Raw genomic sequence first — 23,403 nt, 5'->3', positions numbered from 1 at the left:
CTTTTTATTTTTGAGACAAAGTCTCACTCTGTCACCCAGGCTGGAGTGCCGTGGTGTGCTGTTGGCTCACTGCAACCTCTGCCTCCCGGGTTCAAGCAATTTTCGTTCCTCAGCTTCCAGAATTGCTGGGATTACAGGGGCCCGCCAGCGTTTCTGGCTAATTTTTGTATTTTTAGTAGAGATGGGGTTTCAGTATGTTGGCCAGGCTGGTCTCAAACTCCTGACCTCAAGTGATGAGCTTACCTTGGCCTCCCAAAGTGCTGGGATTACAGGCATGAGCCACTGCTCCCGGACTTGCTGTAAGCTATCTTTTTGCCACTCATGATGATGATTGTATGGATGACTCTCTGGTCTGTGTTGTCAGTATTCAAGTGGTACCTCCACTCTGTCACATCTTCATTTTGCTTGTCTAGCAGACTTGCTAGTCCCTTCTGTCTTGTTCCATGTCGGGCTTGGACATATGAATTGCAATCACATCGTGAGACAATTAATTGTCCAATATTTCTCAAGACTCCCTGTCCTTTAGAGACTATTTTGCATTCATCTTTGAGTCCTCAGTATTTTGCCTAGTAAACAGGGTTTGTCAAGTGAATACCCAGTATAGACTCAGGAAGATCCACATGGGGAGTGAGAAAATTGAGCGAATCCCAGGAAAAGAACAGGAAATGGAGGTAAAAGACTCACGTAAGTTTACCCTTCTATCCAGGCATGCCTCCAGACACCAGCTTCCACTTCCTTATCTGTCTGGAATTGGTGTCGAATTGATCTTCGAGGTCAGTTTGAGGTTTCTTACTCTCTATATGAGTCTCTGATACTTAGAATGTTATTTTGTGCTCAGATTGCCAGAAATCATGAAGAAATGAAAGGGGAAAAATGGTGGCAATAATGATGACTAACAATGTTTTATTGTGTGACATGAAGTTAAACAGTAATAATTTATTGTTATATTGAATGCTGCAGCATTAAACTGCTGCCTCCAGTGTTAAAAGCAATGCTCACAAGACAGATCTTATGAGAAACTCTATGTAACAGCAAAGGATCACTGAAATATTCAGATACGGAATTTACAATAGTTGCATTAGGGCTTCCTTTGAATTAATTAATATTTCCTCTGAGATGACTCCTGCCAAGTGGTTTTGCTTCATTCCTGATTGAATTGCTAGGAAAATCAGAATTATTCCAGAAAGTGAGGCTATGAAGGTTTCATTGTAGGAAAATCTTGTGTCTGAAGCCGTGAGGTTGGACGAAGGGAAATGAGTTGAATGCTGTTGTGAATGGGCAGAAGTCAGCACCAGCAACTTCCATTCATTTAGAAGTAAGAGTTGACAAGAGAATTGACTGTTGAAGTCAAGTCTCTGTATATTTTCTTATTTCCTTCTTTGCATCCATCTTGCAAAGCAAATTTTTAAGAGAAAACGAGTGTTTCATTCTTGATAGTGAATTGCTCTGCTTCTTCAGCAGGAGGTGCAGGAGAAATCCTATTTGCATCCTTTCCACTGCTCTTAACAAGCCCCTAAAGGCTGAGTTAATGTTTATTTGTGGCCTGGAGTGGCCAAAAGGGAATAGCAGGAATTATTTTCTTCATAGAAGTGGTGGAGAATATGAGTGCCTCCCTCTATAAACTGGAGAAGATTTACCTGCACAATTCTCCTCTCTGCTTTTTAGTACTGTTTGGGGGATGAAAGGGACCCATGGACTTTGGCCTCAGACACACCAGGCTGGTTTCAAATTTTCCTTTTTTCTGAAATCCACAGTAAGCCACTTAAACTCTCTGAGCCACAGTATTCTGTTCTGTACAATTGGAATAACAATGCTGTGTACTGGAACAGCTTCATAATTTGTAGGCCCAGTACTAAATGAAAATTGGGACCCTTTTGTTCAAAGAACGTGAACTTCAAGACAGTAATGGCAGAGCATCAAATAGGTGTGGGGCCCTTCTGAGTATGGGGGCTGTACCACTGGGCAGGCCACATACCACGAAGTTGACCTCACTGTGAAGCTGGATTGGCTGTTGGATCTCAGATATCTTTCCCTTCGTATCTCTGTATCTCAGAGAGTGGATCCCTGAAAATGGCATTTGCACTGGCTGCTAGCTAGATTTAGCCAATGGAAGGCAGTGGTAGGAGACTGATGGTGAGAGGCACGGGGAAGCCAAGTTATTTCCCTCTTTTCTCCTTTCCCCTGTCTCTATTTCCCTTTGAAACGTATCTCCAATAGTAACTGCTCTCCTCTTTCAGTTCCAGCATACCTAGGACAGCCCACCTCCTGGGGTCACACCTTTCCTGATCCCACTCACTGCTAGTCAGTTCTCTGCAGGCAGCCCAGCTCCTCATGCTCTAAAACCACCATTTCCTTGGTTCCTCCAGCCTGACAGGTGCTAGCTGCTTCCTGATATAACTAATATCTTGCCTACCTCCCTGTTCCCTATGAGGCATTTCAGCTCTTCCAAGCCTCTTTAACTAGTTCCCCTTATTAACTATTCTTTATTCTTCATAGAATCTGATATAAGTGTCTACCTTGAAAGGTTATTACAAGGAACAAATTTGTCTAAGGCAGTGGTTTTAACTGTACATTGCAATTCATTTGTGAGTAATAAAATCAGTTTGATGGGTCAAGACCGGTAGTTTAGAACACAAAATAACTTAGAGCAGAATAAGAAAACATGGCAGTGCATTGTATGTGTTAAGGTACATATGATTTAATAAAGCTTTTAGTTGTCTCTGTGTGTATGTGTGATGTGTACCATTTCATGCTGTAAAAATGTATTACTTTCTAGCAGGTGGGAGAAAGAAAGAAAGGCCAATGGTCTAAGACTTCTGGTACATAATTAGCACTCAGTAAATTGTAGAAACTATTGTTGCCATCCAAGACCATGTCATTTAAACAAAAGGCAGTCAGACAGCCCAAAGAGTTTACCATTCCAACTCACTTTAGCTCATTAGAATAGTTTCATGTAGTTGGGCCAACTTGTACTAAAATGGCCAAAGTGTTTACTTACATTTGTTTGTTTACACCTAGACAGGCCCAGCTTGAGTCACCAGCCTTGGCTGAAAGAGAAGCCAGCCAGGTTCAAAGTAAAGAAACAGTTTTAAAATAACATTTTATTTTTCTGTGAGTCATAGCAAATCTGTCCCTGCAACATCTTTCTCCTGCAGCTAAATGCTTTAAAATGGTCAGGTCTCACCCAGGAAAGTGGGACTGGGAGGAAGTGATGCGATAAAACAGCTTCCCAATCAGTGCATTAGTAGGAGTGCAACCTCTGGCATTCCTCTTTTTTCAGAAGTATCAAAAAGCTCTGCAGAGATAACTGTGTCTCCAGATGGCCATGAGATTGGTAAATGACAAATGTTTATCAGCCTTTCAGCACCTGCTGATGGAAGAACTAAAAAAAAAATTGCAAGTGACTTTATGAGCCCACAGCCACCCCAGCTGTAATGGGTGCTAGTAGCTCTGTGTTGCTGACCTCACATGGGTAAAGGAAGAGCAGAAGAATTTTTAGTCCCTTGGCTACTTCTTATCTATTTCATCAGGTAAGGAAACTCAACTTGAATCCTTTCAACTCTGAAGAATGGTAGATCTGAGGAACAACAAAGAGCTATAGGTCATGTGGATTTCTCTGCTCAGTCAGAGAGCCCAGAACTCTCCCTGGAGCTGAAGATAGCCCTTGCAAGCTATCTCATGATGGTTTTATAGCACAGTGGGCTCACTCATACTGGTGCTGGTTTTGAGCATTTATATTGACAAGACAAATGTCTGTTTCTACTACTGCAGAGGATAGAGTTTAACCAAAGTCAGGTGACAGAGAAAAAGAACAGAAACTGATAACACTTACACAGTATCCTTATATAGCAGGCTCTTGAATAATGCAGGCATTAGGGGTGACAACCACCCTTACAGTCAAAAATCTGTTGATAACTTTTTTATTTTTCAGATGGAGTCTTGCTCTGTTGCCCAGGCTGGAGTGCAGTGGCATGATCTTGGCTCACTGCAACCTTTGCCTCCCGGGTTAAAGAGATTCTCCTGCCTCAGCCTCCCAAGTAGCTGGAATTACAGGCATATGCCACCATGCCTGGCTAAATTTTGTATTTTTAGCAGAGATGGAGTTTCATCACGTTGGCCAGGCTGATCTCAAACTCCTGACATCAGGTGATCCACCCGCCTTGGCCTCCCCAGCTGTGTAGATAACTTTTGACGCCCCACAGCCTTAACTATTAATAGCCTATCATTGACTAGAAATCTTACTGATAACGCATATGTTATATATGTACATTACACTATATTATTACAATAAAGTTGGAAAATAAAATGTTATTAAGAAAATCACAAAAAAGAGAAAATATATTTACTATTCATTAAGAAGTGGAAATTGATCATCATAAAGTCTTCCTCGTTGTCATTGTCTTCAGGGTGAGTAGCTGAGGAGGAGGAGGAAGGGAATGGGTTAGTCTTGCTGTCTCAAGGATGGCAAAGGCAGAAGGAAATCTGCATGTAAGTGGACCCATGCAGTTCAAACCCGTGTTGTTCAAGGGTACTTTACGTTGTCCGGGATGCTATATTGAGTACTTTATACATATAAATTTACTTAATCCTCACAACATCCCTACAAGGTGGATACTACTATTGTCCTCATTTCCAGCTGAGAAAACAGATAGAGAAGGCAAATAATTTGCTCAAATCTGCACAGTTAATTAATCATAGAGCCCAAATTCAAACAAAGTAGTGTGGCTGCCAAGTCAATGCTCTTGACCTCTACCCAGACTGGGAGCCAGAGGGTTTGCATTCTAATTTTATCATTAACCAATCTGACTGATGGGGCAAATCAACCCTACTGCAATCTCCTCTTTTCATCTGTAATATAAGGTTATTGCTTGAGATATTTTCAAGTTTTAGTGCCACCTCCCATTTAGAGCTTTAGTGTTGAGAAAGATGATATTAATGTATTCCGTTGTCCTAAATATTTCAAACACATCAGTTTCTACTTTTCCAAACAACTCCAATGGGGATTTTTTTTTATTCCTCCACTTCCTAATTAAGGCTGAAAGGGCCCCATATTCGGCTGCTGAGTCTCTGTCTCCCGCCTTCTTTTCCTCCTGTACGACCTAAAACTGTCTTTTGTCTTTCAGCACTTGGGGAGAAACTCTGGGAAGCTTTCTAAATCCCTAAATTTGTCACACCCATCCTTAAAGCAGTGTTGAATTAAAAAGTGGGATTCGTCTAAGCAGAGGAGATACTTAAGGAAGGAGAGGGGCTACAGCACTAAATGATGTTTCCAATTAAGAGAAGTGTAAGGTCAGAGAGAAACTCCCTCCTGGATGGAGCTCTTCACCACCTGATGAGCTGATTAAATATCATGCCGCAAAAAGTAAATGTTTACTCCAAGCCAGGTGCTTGGACTCTAAAGAACTCTATTAGGCAAGAGTAAGTGGTTTAATTGGCTCACCTTCATTCAACTGTTAGTATGTTCCTCATAAGTGCCTGTCAGAGAGAATCTTTTGTGTTTCCCTTCTAACAGCTGGCTCGTAAAAACATAAACTTATCTTACAATGTTAAGTAAGGATCTTTTAATTCCTGTTTTCTTTCCTCCAATTTGTATTAATATGATAGGAGAGAAAGAAAGTGAAAGCATGCTTCTATAGCTGGCTACTTCATCAAACTTAATGGAACCATATTTTGTAATTCATTCTATAATTTAAGTTTTGGTCATTTTATCTCTTAAAGATGAATTCCAGGCCAGGTGCAGTGGTTTGTGCCTGTAATCTCAACCCTTGAGAAGCCGAGGTAGGATGATTGTTAGAGCCCAGGAGTTTGAAACCAACCGATATAGAGACCCTGTCTCTACAAAGAAAAAAAAAAAAATAGTCAGGTGTGATGGTATATGCTTGTAGTCCTAGCTACTCAGGAGGCTGAAGTGGGAGGATTGCTTGAGCCCAGGAGGTCCAGGTTGCAGTGAGCCATGATGATGCCATTGCATTCCAGCCGAGGCAACAGAGCGAGACACTGTCTCAAAAGACACACAAACAAAATAATATGAAACCCTAGCTAAACACTGTGGACTCAAAATAACCTGTGAAATCACCCAACTGTAGTATTTATCTATGAGAGTGTTTCAAAGGGAGATATGTAGTTGTATGACTATTTCACGCAGATATTTGTTATTAATAAAAGACTTTGTGGTCAGCATGACGTGTTAGCCACAGTTGAATCCATGCTTCTTTACATTTTGTGGTTTGGTTGTTGTTGAATTTACTTTCCATGCATTATTTCCAAATGTATACTTATTATTTCATCAGCTTAGAATGGTTTGGATAGAAAAATATATCAAGGTCTCAGAAATGCCCCCCATTAACATAAGGGTAGCCATGACTTGAACCCACCCCACTGGTTTCCTTTGTCTTTCTCCATTTCTGATTCTCTTTCTCTATGGTTACCTAGGATATATAAATTACTTGACTTTGAAATTCATGATTAACTCAGAAAGTTATAGCTAGTGATTCACAATATTTGTTTTAAAAACAGTATGAAGAATGTAGAAGCTTGGTTTTTAATTATGATAATATAAATTAGTATCATTTTATGTACTCAAATGCCACACACATAAGTATAAGGCATTCCTATGGAATAATCTTAACCTGGTTCTTTGGCAATTTTTGTAATTCATTCTCTAGTGAAGTATTTCCCCAAAGTGTATCCACAGATTACTATCTCACCAATATGCTTCCGGAAAAAAAGTGCCATGGTCTAATAAGTTTAGGAAACCTTGCACATTCTTTTTCCTTGGGATCAATCATTAGTATTAGCAGATTTAGCACTAAGAAATCCTGTAGTAGAGAAATTCATTTACTTTTAATTCAGTATTTCTCAAAATCGTTTTACCCTATTACTCAAATCCCTGCTTTTATTCTGGGAATTGTTACCTCTCCTTTCCTTTGCATACACTTGAGAAATTGACTCTAGAAATACTAGCCTTATGAAATATTGATAGTAATTGCTATGGTTTGTTAGACTCCTCTAAATCTCTTGTTGAACTTTGATCCCTAGCATTGGAGGTGGGCTTAATGGGAGGTGTTTGGGTCATGGGGGCAGATCCTTCATGAATACATTAATGTCCTCCCTGGGGTGGGTAGGAACTGAGTGACTTGTTGCTCTATTAGTTTCTGTGAGAGTTGTCCCCCGACTCCCCGCAGAGCTGGTTGTTAAAAAGAGCCTGGTTCCTCTTCCCCCTCTCTCTCTTGCTTCCTCTCTCTCCATGTGATCTCTGCACACACCAGCTCCCCTTCACCTTCTACCATGAGTGCAAACAGCCTGAGGCCCTCACAGATGCAGATGCCAGATCATTGCTTCTTACACATTGTGTAGAACCATGAGCCAAATAAACGTCTTTTCTTTATGAGTAACTGAGCCTCAGGTATTCTTTTATAGCAATACAAATGGACGAAGACAGTACTGATTATTTGTTGGGCATTTCCTATGTGTGAGGAACTGTTACAGGTATTTTGGCAGTTGTAATAGCGAGGTATTTATTTTGGTGCTTTAACAGAGACTAAAATGGCTGCTTTAAATAAGATTGATTATTTCTCTCTCACATGAAAGTCTAAAATGGTGAGCAGTGTAGCAACTTAGGGCAGCAATCTTTGGGTCATCCAAGGCATCAGATACCTTCTGTAGTGTTGTTTCACCATCCTTTGAAGTGTTCCTTTCTTCATAGGTTGAAACCAGCTCCTTGTACCTCATCTGGTCCCATCCCTAAGAAAAGAGACCAAAGAGCCATCCTTGAGAAAAGAGACCAAAGAGACATCCCTGAGAAAAGAGAAAATAAGGGCAAACAGCTTCTTGTTAAGAATCTGGTCTGGATTATGCTCATAGCTCATTGTCCAACTGAATAAATTGCTCAATTTATTGAGCTCCTAAATTGCTCAATATGACATGGCCATACCCAGCTTACAAGGAAGTCCAAGAAATAGTCTCTTACTGGGGAAAATTTGCTCTCCTGAAACATAGAAGGTTCTATTATTTAATAGGTAGAAGGAAAGAATGAGTATTACAAGGCAATTAGCTTTCTCTGCTGTGTTTTTACCTCATTAAATCCTACCTACAACCCATGAAATCGGTACTTTTGTCTTCATTTTAATATGAGAAAACTAAGATACAGAGAAAGTAAAACTAAAGTCACGTAGCGACTATTCGCTTTTGGTTTTGATACCATGCTACCTAATTCCATAGCCTTGGTTCTTAGCTGATACACACAGTTGCAATGCCTTTCCAGAAAATTTCTAGTAGTTTCCACCATTCCTGGACCTATTCTTTTCTAACTTTAAAGGCAATCCATCTTCTAAGTCAGTGTGGCAGAGACTCTAGTTTCTTCACCCAAACCATGTTCTCCTGTCTTTCTTGGGCTCATGTTTAAACTATATTTCTCATCTTCTCTTAGATATTACCATATGACTAAGGTCTAGTAAATGCAATGTGAGAAGATCTGTTGTATACCACCTCCAGGCTTGGCCTGTAAAAACTTCCCATGGACATGAGCTCCTCCATGCCCTTTCCCCTCCAGCTAGATGAATTGGAAATGACACCCAGGACAACTGGAAGGCCATATGTCAAAATGGACAAGGCTTGCTCACCCTGAATTCTAGAATAATTTTGTGGAGGAGAACTACCCTAACAATCTGTTTTCCCACCTAGCAAAAAAAAAAAATGTGACCACAAAAATAAACTTCTGCTGTGTTTGATCCATTTGAAAGTTTTTGATCTATTAGTTCTAGCAGTTAGCTTCCTCTAAAAAATACAATTGATTACCATGATGTCATGGATAACAAGTTGGCAACCTGGGTCAAAGTCCTATACTTGTTATTTTCTAGTGATAAGACCTTGGGCAGTTTATTAAATCTCTCCAAGTCTCAGTTTTCTCAGCTTTAAAATAATCTTCAATCATAGCGTTGTTCTAAGAAGTAAATTAGTTTATCTTTAAAATCCTATTCCTTGTTACTTATTCCATTCTAGCAATCAATTTATGCTTATTCTAGTTGTCCCACTGTTTAAAACATACATGCCTTAGTATTATGAAAACATTTCAAAAGAAATATGTCTTAGATTTCTACATTTATATTAGAAAACTTTCAAATTTATACTTCATGCCTTTTAAAAAAATAATACTAGTAAAATGAAAGAATATCAGTTTTGGAATCATTCCACAGTCCTGGATAAAAATACCTGTTAGACCACTTACTAGTGGTATCATCTATGTGAGACTCAAATTCAGCGTCAGTAATTTTGGAAGAATGGTAGTCCTACTTTCCGAATTGTTAGGATTAAATAAAGTGCTAAAAGTCTGTGAAATCTCCTTGCACACTGATGATTTCCCTTCTCTCCCCAAATAGATTTCCATATGGAGCACTTTTAGTCATTTTTGCTGGACTGCAATCACCTTTCTTTCTTCAAATGTTAAAACTGAACAGTAGTAGCTAGCAATTTGGAATCTCTAGAAAGAAGTTTTTTTTATTATTATAGTGCTGAAGCTCAGCTCATTCTCTCAAGGAGCCTATGGATTTGGAGTGCATCATAAGGGAAGAAGTTAACCTCCTGCTGTATTACCAGAGACCAAGGACAAATGTTGGTTGTCACCTGCCTAACCAGGCAAGTGATAGTCACAGACTGTCCATCTCACAACAAAACAATGCTAATTTTGTTGAGGGATAGAAATGTTGTAGTTGATCTCATTTTCTCTAGCACAGTGTCCCTTTTTGAATGTTCCTTCTCAAATAGGGCATGGTATAAACTCTGCAAGAGGGGAGTTCCATTTGGAAGACATGTAGGCAAACAACATTCAGGCTCCACACCCACTTCGCCTGCTGAGATTTGACTTATTACACAACTGCAGATGCTGGTCAATTAGTTTCTCATACTCATTCGTATCACAGAAGGGATGCAGTGGTTATAAATTGCACTGATTATGCACACCTTGGCTTACCCTATTGTTGCATAAAAATAGGCAAGGCATGTTAGTCATTGCATAGTCTTCAGTAGAAAGGAAAAATGATTGAGAAACAGCAAGGAAAATTGTGTTTACAGTTAAGGTTTTTGTTTTGTTTTGTTTTGTTTCCACTCAGTTCAGTGTGTATATAAAGTTAATGCATTTTTAACTTAACAGCAACCAACAACAGCTTCACTTTGAGTGCATGAAAAACACTGGGGCTTAAGTGTTGATTTGTTGCCAGGCATTTCCTTTGGGAATCCATGTAGGCTGATCATTTACCTGGGAAATCGTGTGTGTGTGTGTGTGTGTGTGTGTGTGTGTGTGTTACCTTTACCTTTGTAAGGGACATCACAAAACCTCAATTTCCTGGTGTGTTTCAGTTAATTTTCTGCTTTATTGAATGTCACTCTGAATTCCCTATTTCCTTTAACTTTTGTGTTGAAAAATCATTCAAAAGATTCTACTGAGCCATTTTCTTCTTCATTAAGAAAAATATTGGGTTAGACTTAATTCTTGATAGCTGAAAATTTTGGAGCATTGTTTTGTTTGTTTGTTTTACATTTTTGAAACAAACTATTATGAGACCGTAATAAGAACTATGGATAATCTTCTCAGAAATCAGAGAGAGAAAGAGAGAGAATTCTGCATAAATTTATAGATCCTTGCAGCCCACATTTGAGGCCCCAGCAATAGACCCCAGGTTAAGAATTCCTGGCATAGAGTGTTTTGACATTATCATTCTAAATATTTAATTTTGTCCGAATAAAAATATAGACAGAGAAAAGGGAACTTAGCAAAAATCTTCATTTACATTCAAAACAATTCAAAGTGCATTAAAATCATGAAAAACTTTGTTCCTCTATAGGCCAGGGAAGTTTCTTGCTACTTATTTCCTTTATTAAAGTATATTTTATTGATTTGTCTTTTTCTTTTAAAAACAGAATATCCAATGGGCAAGACTGACCAAAGATTTGGGGAAGTTGATTCTAAATAGGTGAGCTGTGTTTTAAGAGCTCTTCTGAGTACTCTTAAACTCAGCATGTGGAAATAAATTTCAAAAGCTTTTCTTAATTTCACAAAAACAAATATAAATAGTTATGGGGGGAAATAAACAACAGGCCAAATACCAGATGGCAACTCAAAGCACATTATCTGCTCTCTTGCTCTAAGCTACTGGTTCTCAGTAGGGGTGGGACAGCTCCCAAAAGGGGGTCTTTGGGAATTTGTGGTGGGTTTTTGGTAGTCACAATGTTAAGAGGTACTATAATAGCTATTTAGATGGCAGAGTTAGGATTTCCTGTTTCTTTTTCTTTTTGGTATCCCTCATGACTATGTAGTCTCCCCAATATATTCACATGGGTGAAAATCCTGTTCGTAATGATTGAACTCAATTACAACTCCATTTACAGATAAACATGCACAAAATTTTCATGGTTTTAATACACTGAATTTTCCAAGGGTGTGTGAAATTGCTGTACATATTAACAGAAGATTGTTGTTTGATTTGGTTAAGAACTTTTTATTATTATTATGATTATACTTTAAGTTTTAGGGTACATGTGCACAATGTGCAGGTTACTTACATATGTATACATGTGCCATGCTGGTGTGCTGCACCCATTAACTCGTCATTTAGCATTAGGTATATCTCCCAATGCTATCCCTCCCCCCTCCCCCCACCCCACAACAGTCCCCAGAGTGTGATGTTCCCCTTCCTGTGTCCGTGTGTTCTCATTGTTCAATTCCCACCTATGAGTGAGAACACACGGTGTTTGGTTTTTGTCTTTGCGATAGTTTACTGAGAATGATGATTTCCGTTTTCATCAATGTCCCTACAAAGGACATAAGAAAATGTGGCACATATACACCATGGAATACTATGCAGCCATAAAAAATGAAGAACTTTTTTAAGAGTTATTTTTCACTTTAGAAAATCAGCTAGAGACCACAATGCTGTTTATGGTATTGAAGTCCCCATGAGAATGCACCTGGATCAGTGTACATTTGTAATGATCAGATTCACAGTGATTCCATGTGTAGGTATAAGCTTTTCTCTACTTCACCATGTGTCCTTGTATAGTTATTGATAGGGGTTGGCTGTGTCCCCTCCCAAATCTCATCTTGAACTGTAACTCTCATAATTCCCATTTGTCATGGGAGGGACCCAATGGGAAGTAATTGAATCATGGGAGCAGGTCTTTCCCCTGCTGTTCTCATGATAGTAAGTCTCATGAGATCTGATGATTTTATAAAGGGGAGTTCCCCTACACAAGTTCTCTCTTGCCTGCCACCATGTAAGATGTGACTTTGCTCCTCATTTGCCTTCTGCCATGAATTTGAGGCCTCCCCAGCCATGTAGAACTGTGAGTCAATTAAACCTCTTTCCTTTATAAATTACCCAGTCTTGGGTATGTCTTCATTAGCAGCGTGAGAACAGACTATAACAGTTATCCTGCATCTTAACATATTTCAATATTATTTATTATATACTTATATATAATAATATAAAAATATTCATTGTGCATTTATATATCATAATATATGTAAATATTATGTAATTTTTCATTCTGTCTTATAATCTATTCTAAAAATTATATTTTTAAGTTAATTTATAACTTATTAAGTCAGTGTTTCCTTAGGAAATGTGCCCTCCGTCAAAATTTTATTCTTTTTGGTCTCTTTGCTAGTATGCTACTAGCTAAAGAAAATTCATTCCCACTAATTCTGGATTCTTATAGTTATTCACAGCCATGCTGTTAAGGAGACAAGTGAATTACTACCTTCTCAGAGTTGAACTCAAGGGGGAAGTTTGACTACTGGCTGGCAAAATAAAGTAGTGGAAATTTATTTCTTTTGTTCTCAATAAAATAACCTGTGAACCATCCTAAAACTAAAAAAATGAAATTATTTATGAAGAGAAGTTGGATCATTTAAATTCGTTTTCTCTCTTTTCCCTTTATTTCAGAAACCTTCCATAATAAAAACTTGGATATAATGAAATTTTGCATAAATGACATGTGGCAACCTAATTTGGTGGAAGCCAGGGAACCTGGTAATACTTTAACTTCAAAGCTCTTCCATTTTATTCCTTCATTACTTTTCCTCCTTTCAAAGCATTCTTTAGCCATGCACCAAGTTCGAACAATGACGAATCGAATCCTCAGAGCCAAGAACAATGTTCTAATATTTCCATGCAATTAATTGCTACTTCTTGGTGAGCATCCAGTATACTTGATTCTCTCATAGAAGATTCTCCAAGCCTGACACTTGGTTGAAGTCTGAGGACTTCACTGAGGACAAAGAGGGATCAAATCTTCCCAACAAACAGTGAACTCACCATGCAAACTGAATAGAATCCCCTAATCAATAAATCACTAAATATTTATGGAGCCCCGAAATCATATTGTGACAAGATTTTTCAAAAAAAAATGTAGAAACTAAGTTATGATACAGTCACATGTCAGGAAGGTATATTGGAGCAGTACTTGTCCAGGACTCCACTGACACCCCCTTGTGCTCCCTATGTCATTTTGATGTACCAGGCCATTCACTGTATCTATAACGTGAATTTGTGCCCCTATTTTCAATGTCCCCCATCCTATTAGTTTTTCCTTTCCAGTAAACTTCTCCAAACCCTTCCTCAGTATTTCAAAGGCAACAAAAGTTATCACAACAAAAGTAACTAGTATTTCTTGAGTGTTCACAATGGGCTGGACAAGCAAAGTGCTTTACCTGCATTGCCTCAGTTAATTCTCTTAATAACCTATGACATCAGCTCTATTATTAACCTCATTATACAGATGGGAAAATAGACACTACCATGGGTTGAATATGCCCCCTCCAAAATTATGTTGAAACTAAATCCCCATTTTGCAGTATTAAGAGGCAGGGCCTTTTTGAGTGGCCAGCCTTCATGAGTGGATTAGGGCCTCATGAAGGGGCTGGAGAAAACTAACTTAGGCCCTTTTTGCCTTTCCATCTTCCAACATGTGAGGACATAGCATTTGCACCTTCTACCATGTGAGAACACGGCAAGAAGGCCCTCACCAGACACCAAACGTGCAGGTGCCTTGATCTTTGACTTCTTAGTCTCAGAACTGTGAGAAGTAAATGTATATTATTTGTAGTTACCCAGTCTATGGTATTGTGTTATAGCAACATGAAGCCAGACAGAAAAATTTACAGTTTTCATCACTTGGCAGAGGTCACATAACAGGTCGATTTGATTCTCAAGCCGTCTTTACTATTATGCTTACTTGGCTTTTATCTCTGTAGACTTTAATTGCTGAGTTATCTTTCCCTGAGTCATTGCTGCTTCAAATCTCAGTCTTTAGGAATCACTTCTGTAATCTGCTGATTAATTATGCATAGATCATAAAAGTTATTTAATCCAGCTGCTGTCCAGAGTCAATATCACTATCCTACTCAAAAATCTGCAACAATCTGCCATGAAAAATCAATTCCAAACTCCTTAGTCTGACATTAAACAGCCTGATAATCTGATCCAATCCAGCCTCTCTGCTTCTACCTATCTTGTTTACCTGTTTGTTGATTCTTATTCAATTGCTTCCTTGATGGAGGACTTTCCCACCCACTCCATCACTACCTCTTGTTTCTGCCTGCACACATCATTTCCCCAAGTCTTTTGATAAGAAAGATCTCCTTTTTACAACTATTTCTCTGCTGTCTCCTCTCCAACATATCTTCCTGACATGTGATTGTATCATAACTTAGTTTCTACATTTTTTTGAAAAACCTTGTCACAATATGATTTTGGGGCTCCATAAATATTTTGTGATTTATTGATTAGGGGATTCTATTCAGTTTGCATGTGGAGTTCACTGTTTGTTGGGAAGATGTGATCCCTCTTTTCTCTGTGCTTCCATCATGACCTGGATATAGTTCTAGTATGGCCCTTTCTAATTCTTCACATGCATGCCTTCACTGGACTGCAGACTCCAAGGCAGGGGCCATGCAGTATTCATCTTTGTGTCTTTCCAGTTACTCCACAACAATTTATTGAGTGAATGAAGAAAATGCTGAGAAATGAACTCAAGAGGTTTTGTAGATTTAATACCATTGCTCTGGGTATCGCAAAAGATAATGGCTATTAATGAATTAGTACCCCACTTCCCACCACCTCACCCTGTTGACATAGTATGATAGAATGTGTAACCACTTAATCTACCTTAAGATGCTATTGGGCAACAACAATGTCTTGACTTTAGGGGCTGGAAAGCAAATAGTATATAATGTCCAATTGCTCTTGTTTGGGGCAGAGAGCACAGATTTAAGAAACAAGGATACAATAAAATGAAATTTGCCTGCAGTACAAGGTTAATGTCTCTCCTCACCTCCCAAAGAGTACCAAGGGATCATTCATTGTCACAGCTGTTGGGGTTTAGAGCTTTCTTCTCATCCGAATGCCAGTACTTTCCACAAAAAGCTCTTCCCCAGGGATGCCCTAATAAGCCAGTGTGTCCTGTATAGGTGAGACTTGCCCTGGCTGTCTCTATCCAAGTGGTGACATAAGCTCATCTAAAGCCCTTCATTAATGCAAACAATGACCCAGCCCATGGTGGCACTGATTCTAGAAGCTGAAGACTTGGAGAAGGAGCCTGATTTTCCATCACACTGATTGTTGTTTTCAGTAAGATGTTTAGCTTTTCAATTTTCTCTCTGCCAAATACAAATTAGTGTATTTCCAACATCCCAGAGTCTTAGCTGTGCATTGCCAGCTTCCACTGCTTCTCCTTAATTAACAAACAGCTGTAGAAGAGCTTCCCAACTGACATGGGGGGAAGAGCTCTAAGGAAGACATGGACTATGTCTCATATCTTCAAATCCTCCACAGTCATCTCCTGTTAGATCACCAAGAAGAAATGGCCAGTGGAGACACTTCAGTTCAATGAAAAGTTTATGACTAGTTGGGTTTGGTCTCCATTTTGTATTAATGTAGTTGGGTTCAGTCTCCAATCTGTATGTATGTAGTTTCCTATCCCAGAGAGCAGGACAAGACCATATAAGCTCTATTTATGTTTCCTTTGACTCTTTAGCTGAAAGCCTAGGATGTAGGACAAGTGGCTAACCTGTTTTAGAACTTTCTTCCTAGGCTAACATTCTGAACTTGGCCTTGTGGATTTTACCTCTTAAACTGCACCAAAAACCATGGAAACAAAGGGCTTACAGCAGTGTTAGCCTAATCTGAGCCCTCTATACCTTCCTATACTGTAGCCACAGCAGTAAAGCTACATGGTCTTGCAAAAGACCTTCCAAGAGAAGGTTGGCTACAGACCTTGCTTATCACACCATGAACCTGAGGAGGAAAGAAAATACTCACAAATAGTTTAGCCCCTTTCATAAATTCTTGGTCCTTAATCCATTTTTGAGCCCTACTCTGTTGGGTGGAATGTGTGTGTATATGCACGTGTGTGTGTGTGTGTGTTTAGAAATTCAAAAAAAATGAGGAGATCTTGGTCTTCCATAGAGGGAAGACTGCATTATCAATAGAGTCTTTCTTAGCAGAGGATGAAGGCTCCTGTAGCTCCTAATCTTCCCATTTGTGCACAAATACGTGAACTCTGATTAGGTTGAAATCAGGAAGACACTCTTTTCCTGCTTAGTGGCCACATCTAGAGCTAACAACATTATCAGTGGGATGGTGATTCATGGTTTAAGAACATACCCTCTCCATTCCAGCTACTCGGGAAGCTGAGGTAAAAGGATCACTTGAGCCCAGAGTTTAAGGCTGTAGTGTGCCATGATAACACGTAACTAGCCACTGTACTCTAGCCTGAGCAACATAGTTAGACCCCATTTCTTAAAAACAAAACAAAAACATCCTTCTCCTCTTCTCCTCCCCCAGCAATTCTGGATGGCTCATCTAATAAAGTACATATATTTTACCTAATATAGACAAATGTAATGACACAATAAGATTATTATTATTCTCCAATCCCTGCCCTGCAACATATTTGGCTGCAACATTTTTGGCTGAAGAGAATGAGGTTTCTTCCTCCCTGAACCTGGGAACTAACATGAGGTATTTACTTCCACTTGGTGGAGCTGTGCACATGTGTGCTTGCGGAGAAAAAGAAGAGTCCCAGCAGGCCCTCTACTCCAGCTGTTGGAGATTGAGCTTTCCAGTGCATTACCCTGGCTTTATGCAGTGATGCCTTCCCCCTGATGACAGTAAAATTTTAATTAGAGGGCAATGTGCATTCCTATATAATGGAGTGCACACATGGCAGGAAGTTAACAGGACACGTTTGCAGTTCCAGTTTCATTGTCAACCAGCTGTGTGATTCCTGGCAATTTGCTTTATTTTGTTGTGTCACAGTTCTTGACTAGGTAAACTGGAGAGTCATCTCTGGTCTACTTTCCTCTTCAGTTTGGTGGAAGTTTCACGTAAAATTACATGTGAAAGTCCTTGAGTATTGAAACAGTGGGCAAATCCATAGCAGAATGCTTGTTGAATTCTGTCAGCTTTCCCAAGGTGCAGGCTGCCCATGTTTAGTCTTTCTCACTTTCCTATCCATTTTCCACACTGCAGCCAGTGTGTTTTTTCTCAGTGGAAATCTGATCATATCAACCTCTTTTTTTAAAAAAATCCTAAGTATCTTCTCCCTCCCACAGAATAAAAGTCACAATTCCTTAAGAAACTGTCAAAGCCTTCCCAATCTGTGCCTTTCATCTCTGACCATTGGTATCTTTCTTCTGATAGGATAACAGTTCACTGAATGTTCAAGCCTTCTCTTTTGCTTTTCAGAGCTTGGCCATGTGGTTTTCTCTGTCTGAAACAAGCTTCCCCCATTCCTTTCTAGGCTAACTCCTACTCATCCTCCAAATTTCAGCACAAAGTCACTTACAGTGGGAATGCTTCCATGGCCCTCTATTAGCAGCCTCTGATTTATGCTCCCACAATAGTCGGTTCTGCCTCTGGACCATGTTTTATCCTATTGTTTTTCCTCCATAAGAGCACAGTCATAATCTGTATAACTCAGTGTTGTAACTCTGGCAGCTAGCACAATCTCAGGTTCATAAAAAGAGCTCAAGAAATATTTGTTGAATGACCAATTAGATGGCATATTCATTTCCTAGGGCTTCTATAACTAACGCTAGCGTGGTGCCTTAGAACAACAGAAATTTATCCTGTCATACTTCTAGAGGGTGGGGGTCTGAAATCAAGGTGTTGTCAGGGCTGTGCTTCCTCTCAGATTCTACACAGTATCTTCCCTTGCTTCTTCGGTGGCGATCAGTCCTTCGCATGCTGTGGCTTGCTGCTACATCACTCTAATCTCTGCCTTTGTTGTCATATGGCATTCCTCCTGCATGTCTCTATTTGCACATGGCATTTTCCTCTTATAAGGAAACCAATCATATTGGATTAGAGCCTATCCTAATGGCCTCATCTTAACTTGATTACATCTGCAAAGACTCTATTTCCAAATAACGCTACATTCACAGATACTGGAGGTTAGGACTTAAACATATCTTTTGGAGGAGGATACAGGTCAATAACAGATTGCTAAACTGATTAACTAATTACTAATTAATATAAATTATGGGTGGAAAAACCTTCCCCAGATCATGATAAAAAGCTGTGTCGATCTAATCAATGTGCTTGCTTAAATAAGGCATGTGTATAATATATATGCATGCATCTGTGTATATATACATATGTACACATGCATTAATTATGTTGTACAAAAACCCCAGAGGCTATTTATCCCAAATAGGAAGTATTGTGTGGTTTGTCTAAAGCACTTTAAAGACATCTGCCTTTTTCATATGTAAATTTCTTGGATGACAAGAAATTACTTCTTTGCTAGCTTTTAAAACACTAAATTATGATAATCCATCACCAAATAAACTATAAGCTTCTATCATTTAAAAAATGTACGAACTCTGAGGTTAGTAGTAGTTTTTAGTTGCCATTGAAAGACGGCAGTTTAACATCATCGTTTATTCAGATTTCCAAATTAAGAGATCTCTGTGGTTAGACATTCCTTTCGTTATCACTCTCCTTTCCTTCAGGCCTGTCATTTGTCCATTGATGTCTTTTCCTTCCAAATGATTCACGTACACATTAGGTCTTTTCCCTAAGCTTCAGATTATGAAAAGCAAAGCTACATGAAAAAAAGCAAATGATTGCTAAATTATGTCCTGATTTCTAGCATTCAGCAGTGATAAAATGAAGCAGAGAGTTTCACAAAATTCTCAGATAAAGTATATTTTTACCAACTAACATTGGGTAAAAGGGACTGAGATAAAGATTTATTTTTATTATTATTAATAACTTTGAAAGTGGTGCATTTGGGAAACTACTTACTAATGTTCATTGGAATTGGTGGTAATACTGACGTCAGGATTTAATTCCAGGCATTACCCAAAAAGTCCGTGTTTGCCTTGTTTCAAGCCTAGAGTTCTTAAAACAATCCCTGCAAGGAACCAGGCATAAATTATCTTTCAGATTGGTGGGCGTAGGAATCTATACTGCAAGCTAACTGTGCTGAAATAGACATTTTAGAGGATGTGAATGTCTATCTCAGACAAAGGAGATTACAGGTTATTAACCAAGGCACTTTTCAAATCCCATCCCTTTGGGCTTTCTTACTTAGAGTTTCAGATTCATTTAGCCAAATACCAGCCTTATCCCTTCCCTAATTTTCGTAAATATTTGTGGCTGAATATACTTTTAGCTTTAGGAGTGCAGAAGACTTTGAGGGAAGGAAGGCAGGGTTGAAAAAGGATGAGTTTCAGGTCATTGCATTGCTTCAAGGCAGTTTGCAGCTTGCATTCATATTTTTAAAGTCTAAATTAGAGCCCTTTAACACCAACTATCTTGGGCACACGTGTGTAGAAGCATACCACCATATGGAAAAAGGCAGAGTTGCTAAAACCATAAATAACAAAGAGGAAGGTTAATTAGCAAATTAGTTAACTGAATTCTATACAAGGTACTAACAATACCTTAATTTCCAGATACATTTGTTATCAAAAATGTCTACCTTAATAAAGCTGTGGGGACTTACTAAGTGTATTTGCTGGGCATGGTTCCCAGTTATGAAATATTAATACCTTGAAAAATAAAACATGCTTATGAAAATGCAGTTATGCTCTCATTTTCAGAGGAATATGTAAGTGAGGAATAATATAGAAATCATTAAACAACTGAAAATTCAGACTAACATGAAGTAGATTGTAGTTTTGTCATTGCATGTTCTGCTCATACTAAAGCACCTATCCTCCCACTTTACCTTCTTTAAACTGCAGGGCAGAGAGTTATATTTTTCATCTTCACGTTGAGTAGAGAATCCATGAAAATCTAATACCCAGTTATCACTCAAGTGTGACAAATAGAAAGGAGCTTCAGAATAGGATCTTCAGTTCTACCAAATGTCTCTGCCTAATTACATCAATATCCATGTTGGTGAGTGTACAAACCTGTGGCTAATTATATTTTCACTTCTTCTAAGGGTAGGTACACTAATGTGTGATCCCACAGAAAAGGGCATGAAAGTAAATTAACGGTGTGTGCCATGTATATTAATGCCTTTGTGGTTATTATTGCTATTGTCTTACTCCCATGGATATTGGAGGATTGTTGATAAGACACTTAAATGTTGATAAGGCACCTAATGAGTATCCTGTGTGATAGGAGTAGTATACAATGATAATCATTTCCTTCTTTGTGCATTAGTATTGACATAGCCACTAATCAGGAACTGTAAACTCTAAACTTGTATCTGCAGCCCTCTTATTAAAAAGATTCCTGGATTTTTTTCCCTAAGCTAGAAACAGACAGACAAACAAAAACAATGATTAAAGGGCACTAAAATATATATTTAAGGGCAGAGTTTTTTTTCCTATGTGTATAAGATTCAAATTAAATTCCTCTTTTTGGCTATTTGGACAGTTTTGGCAATTGGGCTGAAGCCACTATGTTTTTGTCATAACAGGTCGAGGATTGCTTACTAATGTTTGAGAAGCAATAATGATATGGCAAGAGAGAGGTAAGGGACTACAATGGGAGGCTTATTAGGAATTGTGCATGCCTCTTTCATGTGTGTTGTCTCCAAGCTAACCTTGTGAGGTACGAATTATGACTTCTTCCTGAAGGAGAAAAGCAAGTTTTAGATTAAGTGCCTGACATTCTGATGTCATAAAAAGACTGAAATAAGCAACATTTTAGCACAACATTTGAACAGCCCTTTTCTTAAGGATAAGCTCTTTGCTCTACACCATACTAATTTCCAAAAAGGTGTGAGATTGACATATGAAACTTGTACCTTTATATAAATGTGAATGCAGCAAGCCAGAGAACAGAATGTTCTGTAGCCCAGGCAAGAGGCGGAGGAAATACCCAGTGACAGATCTACTTGGCCCTCGACTAAAGGGGTGCTGTAACTTTAAAATACTAATAAATGTTTAGCTTGGCTTTTTCTTTCCTATTTGCTAAGTCCTGTCTTGATTCTCTGGCTAAGGGGTGTAAGAAAGTGGCTGTTTGTGATAAATAGTTGTGTTTGTGTGTGAATGGATGGAAGAACACATCTGAGATAATATAGTGTTTACTGCTTTGCCATTAGCACAATGGGCTGTCTTTACGGAATATAATGTTTAAATCTATGCACCAGTGCACTTTCAAATAGAGAATTCGCTTCCTGTTTTCACTTAAAACTCTCCTTTTATTTTAATTAACGAAAAAGTAGTTTAATCATCCATCTTTGCAGCTAAGGAAGTTTTACAGGCTTATAATACTGTCAGATTCTGCGGTATATAAATGAGAAATAGACACTTTTGGGGAAGAAATTGGCCAGTCTTCCTTCCTTCCTTCCTTTCTTCCTTCCTTCTTTCCTTCCCACTCCTCTCCCCTTTCCCCCCACTCTCTCTCTCTCTTTCTTCCTATGAAGAGACTGTTCTAAAAGCTAGGAAGTTTCATTGATGGTGTGTGATTTCACAGGATTTTATTTCAGAACACCTGTCAAATTCAGAGCTGTCTGAAGCTTCTCCAACATCATTACCCCAGGGCTCCCAGTTCTATGCACATGTTTTTATAATGGCAGGAAAAAGAACTCATATACGCATTTGTGTGTTAGAATCAGTGGTGTGCTGGTGTAACAATCAGCTCCTAGAGGGTGAGGCAGGGTGGGTAGGGGATGTTTAGAAAAAGTGGGTATGGAGAAGTCCCTGAATTCTAGTTTTTGCCAAGTTCTGTGATGCAAATACTCCCACCACAGCCAATTTCAAGGTTATTTTTCCCAATTACATTTCATCAGGGCCATACAAGATATTACAAGGAAGAAAATGACAGGAACCCATGTGGTTCAACTGATACTCACTCAGGAGCTGAGATAGCATTTCATTTATGCAATTCAAATAGCTATTGGTTTGGATACCTTAGTATTGTTTCTTCCAAGAAATATTTTCATTCTTTCCTAAAGGGATAATAATAGACATTCATGACCTAATTTAGGAGATAATCATTTTTTATTTTATCACTCATTATTAATGCTTCATACGAAAACTAGATTTATGAAAAGGCCCATGGATTTTACATCTATTATATCATCGCCTGTTGGTTTGAAAATGAAATGTTTGTTTTGCTAATATGTTTTTCTGATTAAGAAATGGAGGCAGCAGGCTATTAAAAGTTTTTCTCAAGGCAATAAATTGGTAGACTAGATATCTTCAAATTAAAAAGTAGTCATTTCTTAGGCCTGTTCATAGATTATTCAAAAATGGGTTAAAGCACAGGTTGAAAATATTTTTATGGGCCACAGGATAATTTAAGTGATTATTTTTCAGCCACTTTTTTTTGGAAAACATATATTAGCTAATGTCTGTAACTTTATTAACTTAAAAACAAAAGTCCAGATAAAAGAATTTTACACTCTGCCAAGGAGTGGTGCCCAGCTTACAGGTGGTTGGTTCTGCATCTTACATTTTGTTACTTGTAAGGTCTACGAAGAAAGGACTCCCTTTTCTGCCCTGTTCACTGTCAAAATTTCAGTCTCTACAGCATGAAGACTCTACATATAGAAGACATTAAAAATTTTTTTAAATATATGAATGAAGCAGTTAATTTAAGTAAGGCAGCAAAGTCAAGCCTATCCATTATTTCTGTAACATTGTTTAATTTTAAGTATAATTGCTTATTAAGTAGATAGGATGCTTAGAAACTATATTTACCTGGAAGTGGCTTAAAAATTTCCCTGTAGACAAAAAATATAATTTGAAGTAGTTCGTCTTCAAAATAAAGGCCTCCAGATGGCCAGATACCTTTCATGTACATGCATCAATTAGACTGTACCAGAAGATAATAAAAAGAATCCTATTGTTTTAATTATCTCTTTTATTCTCCAAGGAACCCCTATTCCTGCCAATTCTTACAGATGTTATTAAGGCATTCAGTTAGTTTTTCATTCATT

General features: G+C 38.5%; 1 long non-coding RNA gene across 2 annotated transcripts in view; it reads left to right on the top strand.

Moving 5' to 3' along the window:
* Window positions 1-23,403, top strand: part of LOC109028085 (uncharacterized) — a 112,857-nt gene that overhangs the window by 84,528 nt on the left and 4,926 nt on the right. The window contains exons 3-5 of one of the 2 annotated variants that reach the window (XR_008668052.2): window positions 12,939-13,025; window positions 20,249-20,405; window positions 20,935-20,988. This is a non-coding gene — a long non-coding RNA (uncharacterized lncRNA). The remainder of the gene's footprint in view (window positions 1-12,938; window positions 13,026-20,248; window positions 20,406-20,934; window positions 20,989-23,403) is intronic. The other variant, XR_002007161.4, reaches the window with a different exon arrangement.

Source organism: Gorilla gorilla, chromosome 7, assembly GCF_029281585.2.
Source record: "Gorilla gorilla gorilla isolate KB3781 chromosome 7, NHGRI_mGorGor1-v2.1_pri, whole genome shotgun sequence".
NCBI lineage: Eukaryota > Metazoa > Chordata > Mammalia > Primates > Hominidae > Gorilla > Gorilla gorilla.
The sequence above is the reverse complement of the archived record's forward strand: the minus strand, read 5'-3'. Positions and strand labels throughout refer to the sequence as shown.